General features: G+C 43.1%; 1 protein-coding gene across 5 annotated transcripts in view; it reads left to right on the top strand.

The window, feature by feature from the left end:
• Nucleotides 1-307: 307 nt before the first annotated feature.
• Nucleotides 308-9772, top strand: part of adgrb2 (adhesion G protein-coupled receptor B2) — a 501873-nt gene continuing 492408 nt past the window's right edge. For all 5 annotated transcript variants that reach the window (XM_031793151.1, XM_031793150.1, XM_031793148.1 and 2 more), the window contains exon 1: nt 308-1019. The gene's annotated coding sequence lies outside the window, so the exon portion shown is untranslated. The remainder of the gene's footprint in view (nt 1020-9772) is intronic.

Genomic DNA, 9772 nt, shown 5'->3' with positions numbered 1-9772 from the left:
TGTAGATGTGTTGTTGTGTGAAGAGAAGGCTATAAGACAGCATATTAAAAAAACAGAACTAAAGGGGGATGATGATATAAATAGTAGGCTGTGTTATTTTTTACCTGTAAGTGAGTTAGTAGTAGACTATGGTGATTAAGCTTTTTTCATATGTTGTGTTTGGAATTTGCGCCGGGGTGACGTCAGCAACAGGATGCGCGCCAGACTGGTCCCCATCGAGAGAGAAGAAAAAAAAGAACGAGAGAGAGAGAGACGGGACCGCGCATCTCCGTTCTCCGCTGCTGAAGCGACTGCGGGGAACCAGATGCCCTACTGTGAGCCGCTGCCTGTGGATATCGCGGATGCCAGAGCAGAATAGACCTAGTCGAGAGACAGACCCATTCACACTCAGCCAAAGCGAATAAAGGAGAGGGGTAGTGGGAGAGATAAGGAGAGGTGGTTTTACGCGTTGTCAGTGTGGTTTTCAGCTTCGGAAAAATAGCTACTGTAAGAAGAGGAGGACTCGCAATATTGGGCACTAGAATAAGAAAAAAACGCGTTATCCCGTTCTGCTGCTGCCGCGGCTCGTGAGCGCATTCTCTGCTCGGTTTGGAATACAATGTGTCTGCATGAGACCATGGAGATACGGAGTGGATTTATCAAAGAGCACTTCGACAGTTTATGAACAAAACTGGACCTCTCTTTTTCTACGGCATTTTGCCCCCCTTTTTCGTTGGGATTGTGTTTTTTGGTGTATTTTTCCGTTTGCATATTTTCGTTTGATTTATGGTGTTTTATGATTTCATGTCATATTTTCATTTTTTTTTAAACTATTTCGGTTTTTACTTTTCATCGGTTTTGGAGGAGAGCTGGATTGACTCGTCGTGAAGATTTGTGGACAGAAGATTCCCCGTCGCTCATGTGAATGATATTCTATCTCCCCAACTGAGACGTGCCATGGATGGAAAACTTAATTTGCATCAACGAAACCGATCGGGAAATATCCGTTACATCGAATAACTACTGCTAACAGCAATCAGGTAAGAATCCATATCACAACTTCCTTATTTCTGATTCAAGGTGAATGTAATATGTGCCGATTGTGTGTGTTTTATAAACGATATTCTGTATATTTTGGAGCTTGGCAGTAAGCGTACTTAACCTATTGACATGGTTGTGAAAGTATCCCTCATAGAAAAACCCTTGATACATTTGTGTGAATGATGTATTTTGTGGTGAATACACAAGTGTTAATCCGTAGCACGTTAGAATTAGCCCAACGTTGACATGCGACCTTCTATCCAGCGGGTGCATCTGCGTCAGCCCTGGGAATGTCGCTAACGACTCCTGTTCTGTGAACCTGAACTGGAGTACCGGTCACGGAAAATCACAGATTGTTTATACAGCAGAAGACCCTCACATAATACGCAACAGACGCCCTTCGTTTAGCTTTGGCCCAACGCATGTGGTACTGGTCTCTCTAATCCCGGTTTATGTGAGAGTGGTGTGCATTTGACATTTGTCTCAACCTATTCAGTCAGACCTGTAACTTTGCGCAGTGTCGAAAACGCACACAGACTCGCTCTCTTAAACGCGAGTGGTGTAGGCAGGGGATCCTATTTCTTTAGAGATGTGTTTGGAATCACCGCAAGCCTTATCCTCCTCGACACTGGGGCTGTGTGTCTTTTCACACTGCATTCACACCAATGTGTGTTCGATAGACACATGTCTCATCAAGAGATAAGGATATGTTGTAGGCCTATTGTTAGGCCGTTGCTATCCCCCTCTCTCCCAAGTGTGCGGTGTGAGTGCTTGTGTTAGTGCGCGCGCGCATGCATGTGTGTGTTTATAAAGCCCATTTATGGTCAATCTGGAGCCTGGTTGCCATCTCTGTTCAGCTATTACATTCACTCCTTGCCACTCCTGTCGTCTGACAAAGATACTGGGCTTTCGGGAGTCTTCAAATATGAACATTCTATCAATCATGAGATCAGAGGATTTGAACCTGATTCGAAAACCCTCACAGCCATCATCCAATCGCGATGTTTATGCAAATTAGTCTTATAGGAAAACGTTCTGACTTAATTCATGCATTTGTTTGAAAACGTCATAACATTGGGCATTCTAACGTATTACATTTTATTGTAAACATAAACATTGGGTGCAAGGAGAACAGAAGATTCGCCTTTATTGCATTTTTACCACCAGCCAATGTGGTCACATCACACCAGAGAAGCTCTTGCCATTCAAACTTCCCCGCCAGTTCACTGTGTGAACGCTATTGCATATTATATTTTTGAATTGTTCAAAATACGTGACGAAACTATATTGCTGCTTCTGGGACACGCATTGAGCTAGGCTACTGGTTCAAGAGCTATAAGAGCAATAGAGAGAGGATGGAAGAGAGAGAGAGGCCAGTGGAGATGCCAGCGAGATGCACGAATTGCGCAAGAAGGGAACAGTGAAGACAGAGATATGTAAAATATAAAATCATTCCTAGACTGGGCTATTGAATCCACCATTCGTATGGTAGCCTATATATTAGGCCTAGCCTACTACAGTGAATTTAGGACACCACCACCTGTGCTATGCAAGCCAGAAACTAAACTCAGCACAAAAAGAAACATCCTCTCAACTGCGTTTAATTTCAGCAAACTTAACATTTGTATGATCATAACAAGATTCAACAACTGAGACAAACACTGAACAAGTTCCACAGACATGTGACTAACAGAAATGGAATAACTTGTCCCTGAACAAAGGGTGGTCAAAATCATAAGTAACAGTCAGTATCTGGTGTGGCCACCAGCTGCATTAAGTACTGCAGTGCATCTCCTCCTCATGGACTGCACCAGATTTGCAGTTCTTGCTGTGAGATGTTACCCCACTCTTCCACCAAGGCACCTGCAAGTTGTCGGACATTTCTGAGGGGAATAGCCCTAGCCCTCACCCGCCGATCCAACAGGTCCCAGATGTGCTCAATGGGATTGAGATCCGGGCTCTGTCAGAACACTGACATTCCTGTCTTGCAGGCCTCAAGCCCTCAGTCCAGCCTTTCTCAGCTTATTGCAGACAGTCTAAACACCGATGGAGGGATTGCGCGTTCCTGGTGTAACTCGGGCAGTTGTTGTCGCCATCCTGTACCTGTCCCGCAAGTGTGATGTTCGGATGTACCAATCCTGTGCAGGGGATGTTACACGTGGTCTGCCACTGCGATGACGATCAGCTGTCCATCCTGTCTCCCAGTAGTGCTGTCTTAGGTGTCTCACAGTACGGACATTGCAATTTATTGCCCTGGCCACATCTGCAGTCGTCATGCCTCCTTGCAGCATGCCTAAGGCACATTCACACAGATGAGCAGGGACCCTGGGCATCTTTCTTTTGGTGTTTTTCTGAGTCCATAGAAAGGCCTCTTTAGTGTCATAAGTTTTTATAACTGTTACCTTAATTGCCTACAGTCTTTAAGCTGTTAATGTCTTAAGAACCGTTCCACAGGTGCATGTTCATTAATTGTTTATGGTTCATTCCCTCCGCAAGGCAATCAAACAAGCTAAGCGTCAGTATAGAGACAAAGTAGAGTCACAATTCAACGGCTCAGACATGAGAGGTATGTGGCAGGGTCTAGTCAATCACGGACTATAAAAGGAAAACAGTTCCCGTCGCAGACCAGGATGTCTTGCTCCCAGACAGACTAAACAACTTCTTTGCTCGCTTTGAGGACAATACAGTGCCACTGACATGGCCCGCTACCAAAACCTGCGAGCTCTCCTCCACTGCAGCCGACGTGAGCAAAACATTTAAACGTGTCAACCCTCGCAAGGCTGCAGGCCCAGACGGCATCCCCAGCCGCATCCTCAGAGCATGAGCAGACCAGCTGGCTGGTGTGTTTACAGACATATTCAATCAATCTTTATCCCAGTCTGCTGTCCCAACATGCTTCAAGAGGTCCACCGTTGTTCCTGTTCCCAAGAAAGCGAAGGTAGCTGAGCTAAATGACTACCGCCCTGTAGCACTTACTTCCGTCATCATGAAGTGCTTTGAGAGACTAGTCAAGGAACATTTCACCTCCACCCTACCTGATACCCTAGACCCACTCCAATTTGCTTACCGCCCCAATAGGTCCACAGACGATGCAATCACACTGCAGACTGCCCTAACCCATCTGGACAAGAGGAATACCTATGTGAGAATGCTGTTCATCGACTACAGCTCAGCATTTATTATTATTACTATTATTTGACCATGCTGGTCATTTATGAACATTTGATCATCTTGGCCATGTTCTGTTATAATCTCCACCCGGCACAGCCAGAAGAGGACTGGCCACCCCACATAGCCTGGTTCCTCTCTAGGTTTCTTCCTAGGTTTTGGCCTTTCTAGGGAGTTTTTCCTAGCCAACGTGCTTCAATACCTGCATTCCTTGCTGTTTGGAGTTTTAGGCTGGGTTTCTGTACAGCACTTTGAGATATCAGCTGATGTATGAAGGGCTGTATAAATACATTTGATTAGATTTAACACCATAGTACCCTCCAAACTCGTCATCAAGCTCGAGACCCTGGGACTCGACCCCGCCTTGTGCAACTGGGTCCTGGACTTCCTGACGGGCCGCCCCGAGGTGGTGAGGGTAGGTCAAAAATCTCCACCCCGCTGATCCTCAACACTGGGGCCCCAGAAGGGTGCGTTCTCAGCCCTCTCCTGTACTCCCTGTTCACCCACGACTGCGTGGCCATGCACGCCTCCAACTCAATCATCAAGTTTGCAGAAAACACTACAGTGGTAGGCTTGATTACCAACAACGACTACAGGGAGGAGGCGAGGGCCCTCGGAGTGTGGTGTCAGGAAAATAACCTCACACTCAACGTCAACAAAATAAAGTAGATGATCGTGGACATCAGGATACCGCAGAGGGAGCACCCCGCTATCCACATCGACGGACAGTAGTGGAGAGGGTAGAAAGTTTTAAGTTTCTCGGCGTACACATCACGGACAAACTGAAATGGTCAAACCACACAGACAGCATGGTGAAGAAGGCGCAGCAGCACCTCTTCAACCTCAAGAGGCTGAATAAATTCGGGTTGTCAACAAAAACACTCACAAACTTCTACAGATGCACAATCGAGAGCATCCTGTCGGGCTGTATCACCGCCTGGTACGGCAACTGCTCCGCCCATAACCGTAAGGCTCTTCAGAGGGTAGTGAGGTCTGCACAACGCATCACCGGGGGCAAACTACCTCCCCTCTAGGACACCTACAACACCCGATGTCACAGGAAGGCCAAAAATATAATCAAGGACAACAACCACCCAAGCCACTGCCTGTTCACCCTGCTAACATCCAGAAGGTGAGGTCAGTATAGGTGCATCAAAGCAGAGACCGAAAGACTGAAAAACAGCTACTATCTCATCTTATATGTATATACTGTACTCTATACCATCTACTGCATCTTGCCATCTTGATGTAATGTATCACTAGCCACTTTAAACAATGCCACTTTTATATGTTTACATACCCTACATTACTCATCTCATATGTATATACTGTTTTTAAACCCTTTACAATGAAGATCTGTGAAGTTATTTTGATGTTTACTAATTATCTTTGAAAGACAGGGTCCTGAAAAAGGGACATTTTCTTTTTTTGCTGAGTTTAGGTTTCCATCCAATTGGCGACAGATTTTCATGTGAATATTCTAAAATCTGCATAAAAACAATATGCGCATATTCCCACCAAAGATGTTTCCATGAAATTGACTTGTTGCTGAAAAAAGCCTGTGCATGATGATCTGCACATAAAAATACTTTTGCAGTTAAATTCCCATGTACTGAATTACAAATACACGTTATTTAGGTTTCTATCGCATTTTCAACTCCGCTGATGGTTTTGTCACAATAATTTTTGCCTTTTAGGCTATAGCGAATGTGCCCACTCGGTCTTGGCATGTGTGCTCCATCTGACAGCTCGCAGATACAGCCCCTACACGATGAGATTATTATGGATACAAGATTGATTATTTTTATTTGACAAATGGCAGCCAAGCATCGATCATCATGTCACCAGAATAAGACCCTCGATATCTATTAGAATGGAGCACTTTCATCAACCTGTGAAGTTCATCATAACTTAGTTCTTCTGTAGGCTAATAAAGTCTGTGCTTAATTTGTAAATCGGGAGGTGGTGGAACAAAAAGTGAGTGGGAGAGGGGGGTCACCTGGGGAGCTCTGAGATACCAGAATGCATTGCATGCATATCATAGCATTTGCGTAGTGACAGAGCAGTAGAGTAGAGGCACTTTGAGAATTTGCACACATGGGTGTTTTTTTTGTAGCCCAGGGTCAGGGAAAAATGTGGACTTTTATAAACGCATTTCCTGCAATTTTACATAATTTTACATGACTGGAAACTTTAGCAGAATCTGTTTTAACAGCGCAGAAATTATAGAAATGACAGGCTACATTGACACTGACAACTTGAGAATGTGAGATCAATAAAAACAACCTTGTGTGGAGACATATTGTAGGCTACAATATGAGGAGGAAATTATAGTCCTAAAAATTGCTTTCCAGTTTCACTGACTCACCCAATGATGTGCAGCTCAATCACTAGATGATGGCTCATGCATTTTCTCTCTTGTTTTATTTTGGAAAACAATATTTGGAAGTTGGGGAAATATTTGGTAGCCTACAGCAGAGAGTTTAGAGTATTCTCTTTTCAGCCCTTTCAGTCATTTGCTTTCAAACCGGTGTTTTCCCCAGGCAGGTCACCCTTGATACAAGTCAGAATTCGACATCCATCCATGTCTGAGGAGGTCAGGAGATGATGTGGTAACCGACCACTAGGGGCAACAGTGAGCACCTTTACCTTCAAGTAGGTTTCAGTTTAGCTAGGGTATTGTGGATGGTGCATCTGATTCCAAAGGTTGCAAGTTCGAATACAGTAAAATAAAGTGGTTTTGATATTTTTGTTTTAAGCCTATCCCCAACCTTAACCCTTACCTGAACTATTCAGAGTTAATGCCTAACCTTAGCAATTAGGAGTTGATGCCTAACCTTAACCTTAAACACATTTGGAACAACTTCAAAATTTGAAATTTGAGAAAAATGGATGAACGTCTAATTGTTATGTGATACTTTGAGAGCTTGTAGCTTTTTGTATTTGAAATATTTCAAAGGCCTGTTTTGTCTGAATGCTGTTCACTGACAGATTTGCCTTTCGGCCCGGACTGTAGTCTATGCCTTGTTATTATGTTACGCACAACCCACAGCTAGACTATTTAAAAAAAAAAAGCTATTATTCCTCTGAGGCTAAATTAAAGTCATTCTTATGGTGTAGTAGGCTATTCTGAAGTATTCCTTTCTTTCTGAATAGACAGCAGTAATTCTATAACTTTAGCAAATGTATTTTAATTTATCAGGGGTGCTGCAGAACCCTTAGTGTGGCTATGATTCTATAAGGAAATAATTTATGAAGTGCAACACTGGAGAGATGAGAGTTGCAGGCTCATGTCTATCACAGCAGAGAGAGGAAGAGATCATAGAAAGTGAATGTCATTCTAGTTCTGTGAGAGATACAGGCACTCTTCTCACACAGCCACTGCAACACTTTGGTCTCAAACATAGGTTATAATGTTGTACAAACCATAAGCCAGGGCCAGCCCAACCAGAATCAACTCTTAGAATATCAGGCCTGGGATGAAAATCGACTTTTTCACATTACATTCTGCACTGAATAGACTGCATGCTTTCTAGAGTTGTAGTGGGAGTGGGGGTACCACACAACCTATCATCGCATGACTCCAAGTTTACTTCCATATGATGGTTATTATACACTGTATCAATATTTGCGCATAAAGGCGTTACCACCAGCATTTCTTACATAATACATTTTACCAACACAAAAAGACCCCACCTTGTCTTGCATTTTTTATTTTGTTGACATTTGGAAAGGTTAATGACAACTTTGCTGTTTTCATCAGGTTTGTCGTGACATTTGTTTTTTTACTCGCATAAAAAGTTTGGATGGAAACCTGCTTAGAGACAAACAAAATGTTTTGTTTGTGTCACGCCCTGACCATAGAGAGCAATTGTTTCTCTATGGTGAAGTAGGTCAGGCTGTGACTGGGGGTGATCTAGTTGATTTACTTCTATGTGGTGATCTAAGTTTATTTTCTACGTTGGTGATTTGTATGAATCCAAATTAGAGGCAGCTGGTAATCGTTGTCTCTAATTGGGGATCATATTTAAGTAGCTGTTTTTCCCACCTGTGTTTGTGGGATATTGTTTGTGTTGGTGCATGTGCACCACGTTTCGGTCTTGTCTTGTTTTGCTTAAGTTTCACTTAGAAATAAAGATGTGGAACTCAACCTCCGCTGTTCATTGGTCCTTCTCTACACACGGTTGTGACAGAATATCCCACCACAACGGGACCAAGTAACGTGCTAATCATAGCCAAGTATGTCACTGAAATGGGCTAGTAAATATCCTAAACCTAGCCAGATAGACAGTGATAGCCACAAGCTAAAACCGGGGAGAGAGGGAGGAGAGAATTCACATTCTGTTTCATTTGCTGCTGGAAACTTTATGAAATTAGATTTCTATTCTATAAAGATTGTAATTGTGTCAACATATTGTGAGTATTGTTTATTGTTGCTCTCAAAATTCTAATGATATATCTTACCAAATTTGCACGCACCCTAAGTTCCATAATGTTCTCATAGAAAATATTAATGTTGCTTTCAACTGCCAATCAGCAGCTGCGTTGTAAATCCAGCTGCATATTGAATGTTGAGATTCCTGAAAGGCCAGTCTCTTTGGCAAATGACAGGAATGGCAAGGAGTGGAATTTTAGCTGAAAAGACTGGTACCCAGACAAGTCATACAGACATATAGTATTTACAGCACTGCGGATTCTGCAGAAGTCAGAGCATTCATACTTCTTGCGCTTCTGGGAGCACAGTAGAGCGGAGTGTGTCATGGACATCCAATAAGTAGGTTTGCACAACGTGCAGTGATTCAGGGCTAAAAGAAAAGACAAGACAAGACCTTAACTCTTTTGAAATGTTGGAGTCGGTTTCCCGATACTTAACATAGGAGCTCAGCCAAAATATCACAAAGTAAAAAGGCAGCACCGTTTTTTGTTGTTGCTTAACGAGCTTGTCCCACAACTGCCTCCACTTCTTGTGGCAAGCTTCCCCTTTCATAGATGCGGTACAGAGGTCAATGGAACTCGACTTACGCAATGGAAATGCCATGGAAATGCGTGGGGGAAAGAGGCCGTGGGGGAAAGATCCCAAATGGCCTAATTACCCCCCAGCAAAATGAGCCTACATTTACATATTTACATGTGTATTTCACACTATTTTGAAGTAAAAAATTGGATTATAAATCTTGTATGGATGTCAAACCCATACATGTTCATGTCGTTTTCATCAATCAACTGCATTACAGTTAAACATGACTTTGACTACCACCTGTATGCTTGCTATGCTACCACCTTATACCAACGATAGATAGCATTTAGCAGTCACTTTTTCTAAACCTGAAAGGGGACAACTTCTAAATGTTATGCAGCAAAATATATCCAAATCGGACAGCAGTCACCACATTTTGGCCCTTTACAATACATCAATCATGACAGACTAAGGAATATCCATTTGTTGAATTTGCACCAACTCAGCGTCCCCCAAGGTCTGCGTTCTATTGACCTCTTTACTGCATCTATCCCCATTACCTCCCGATCTCTTTCCAGGAGTACAAATCATTTTTGGAGTCTTAGAAATCCCTACATGAGGTATCAT

Source organism: Oncorhynchus kisutch, linkage group LG17, assembly GCF_002021735.2.
Source record: "Oncorhynchus kisutch isolate 150728-3 linkage group LG17, Okis_V2, whole genome shotgun sequence".
In the NCBI taxonomy this organism is placed as follows: Eukaryota; Metazoa; Chordata; class Actinopteri; order Salmoniformes; family Salmonidae; genus Oncorhynchus; species Oncorhynchus kisutch.
Note: the sequence above shows the minus strand (reverse complement) of the source record. Positions and strands in the feature narration are given on the sequence as shown.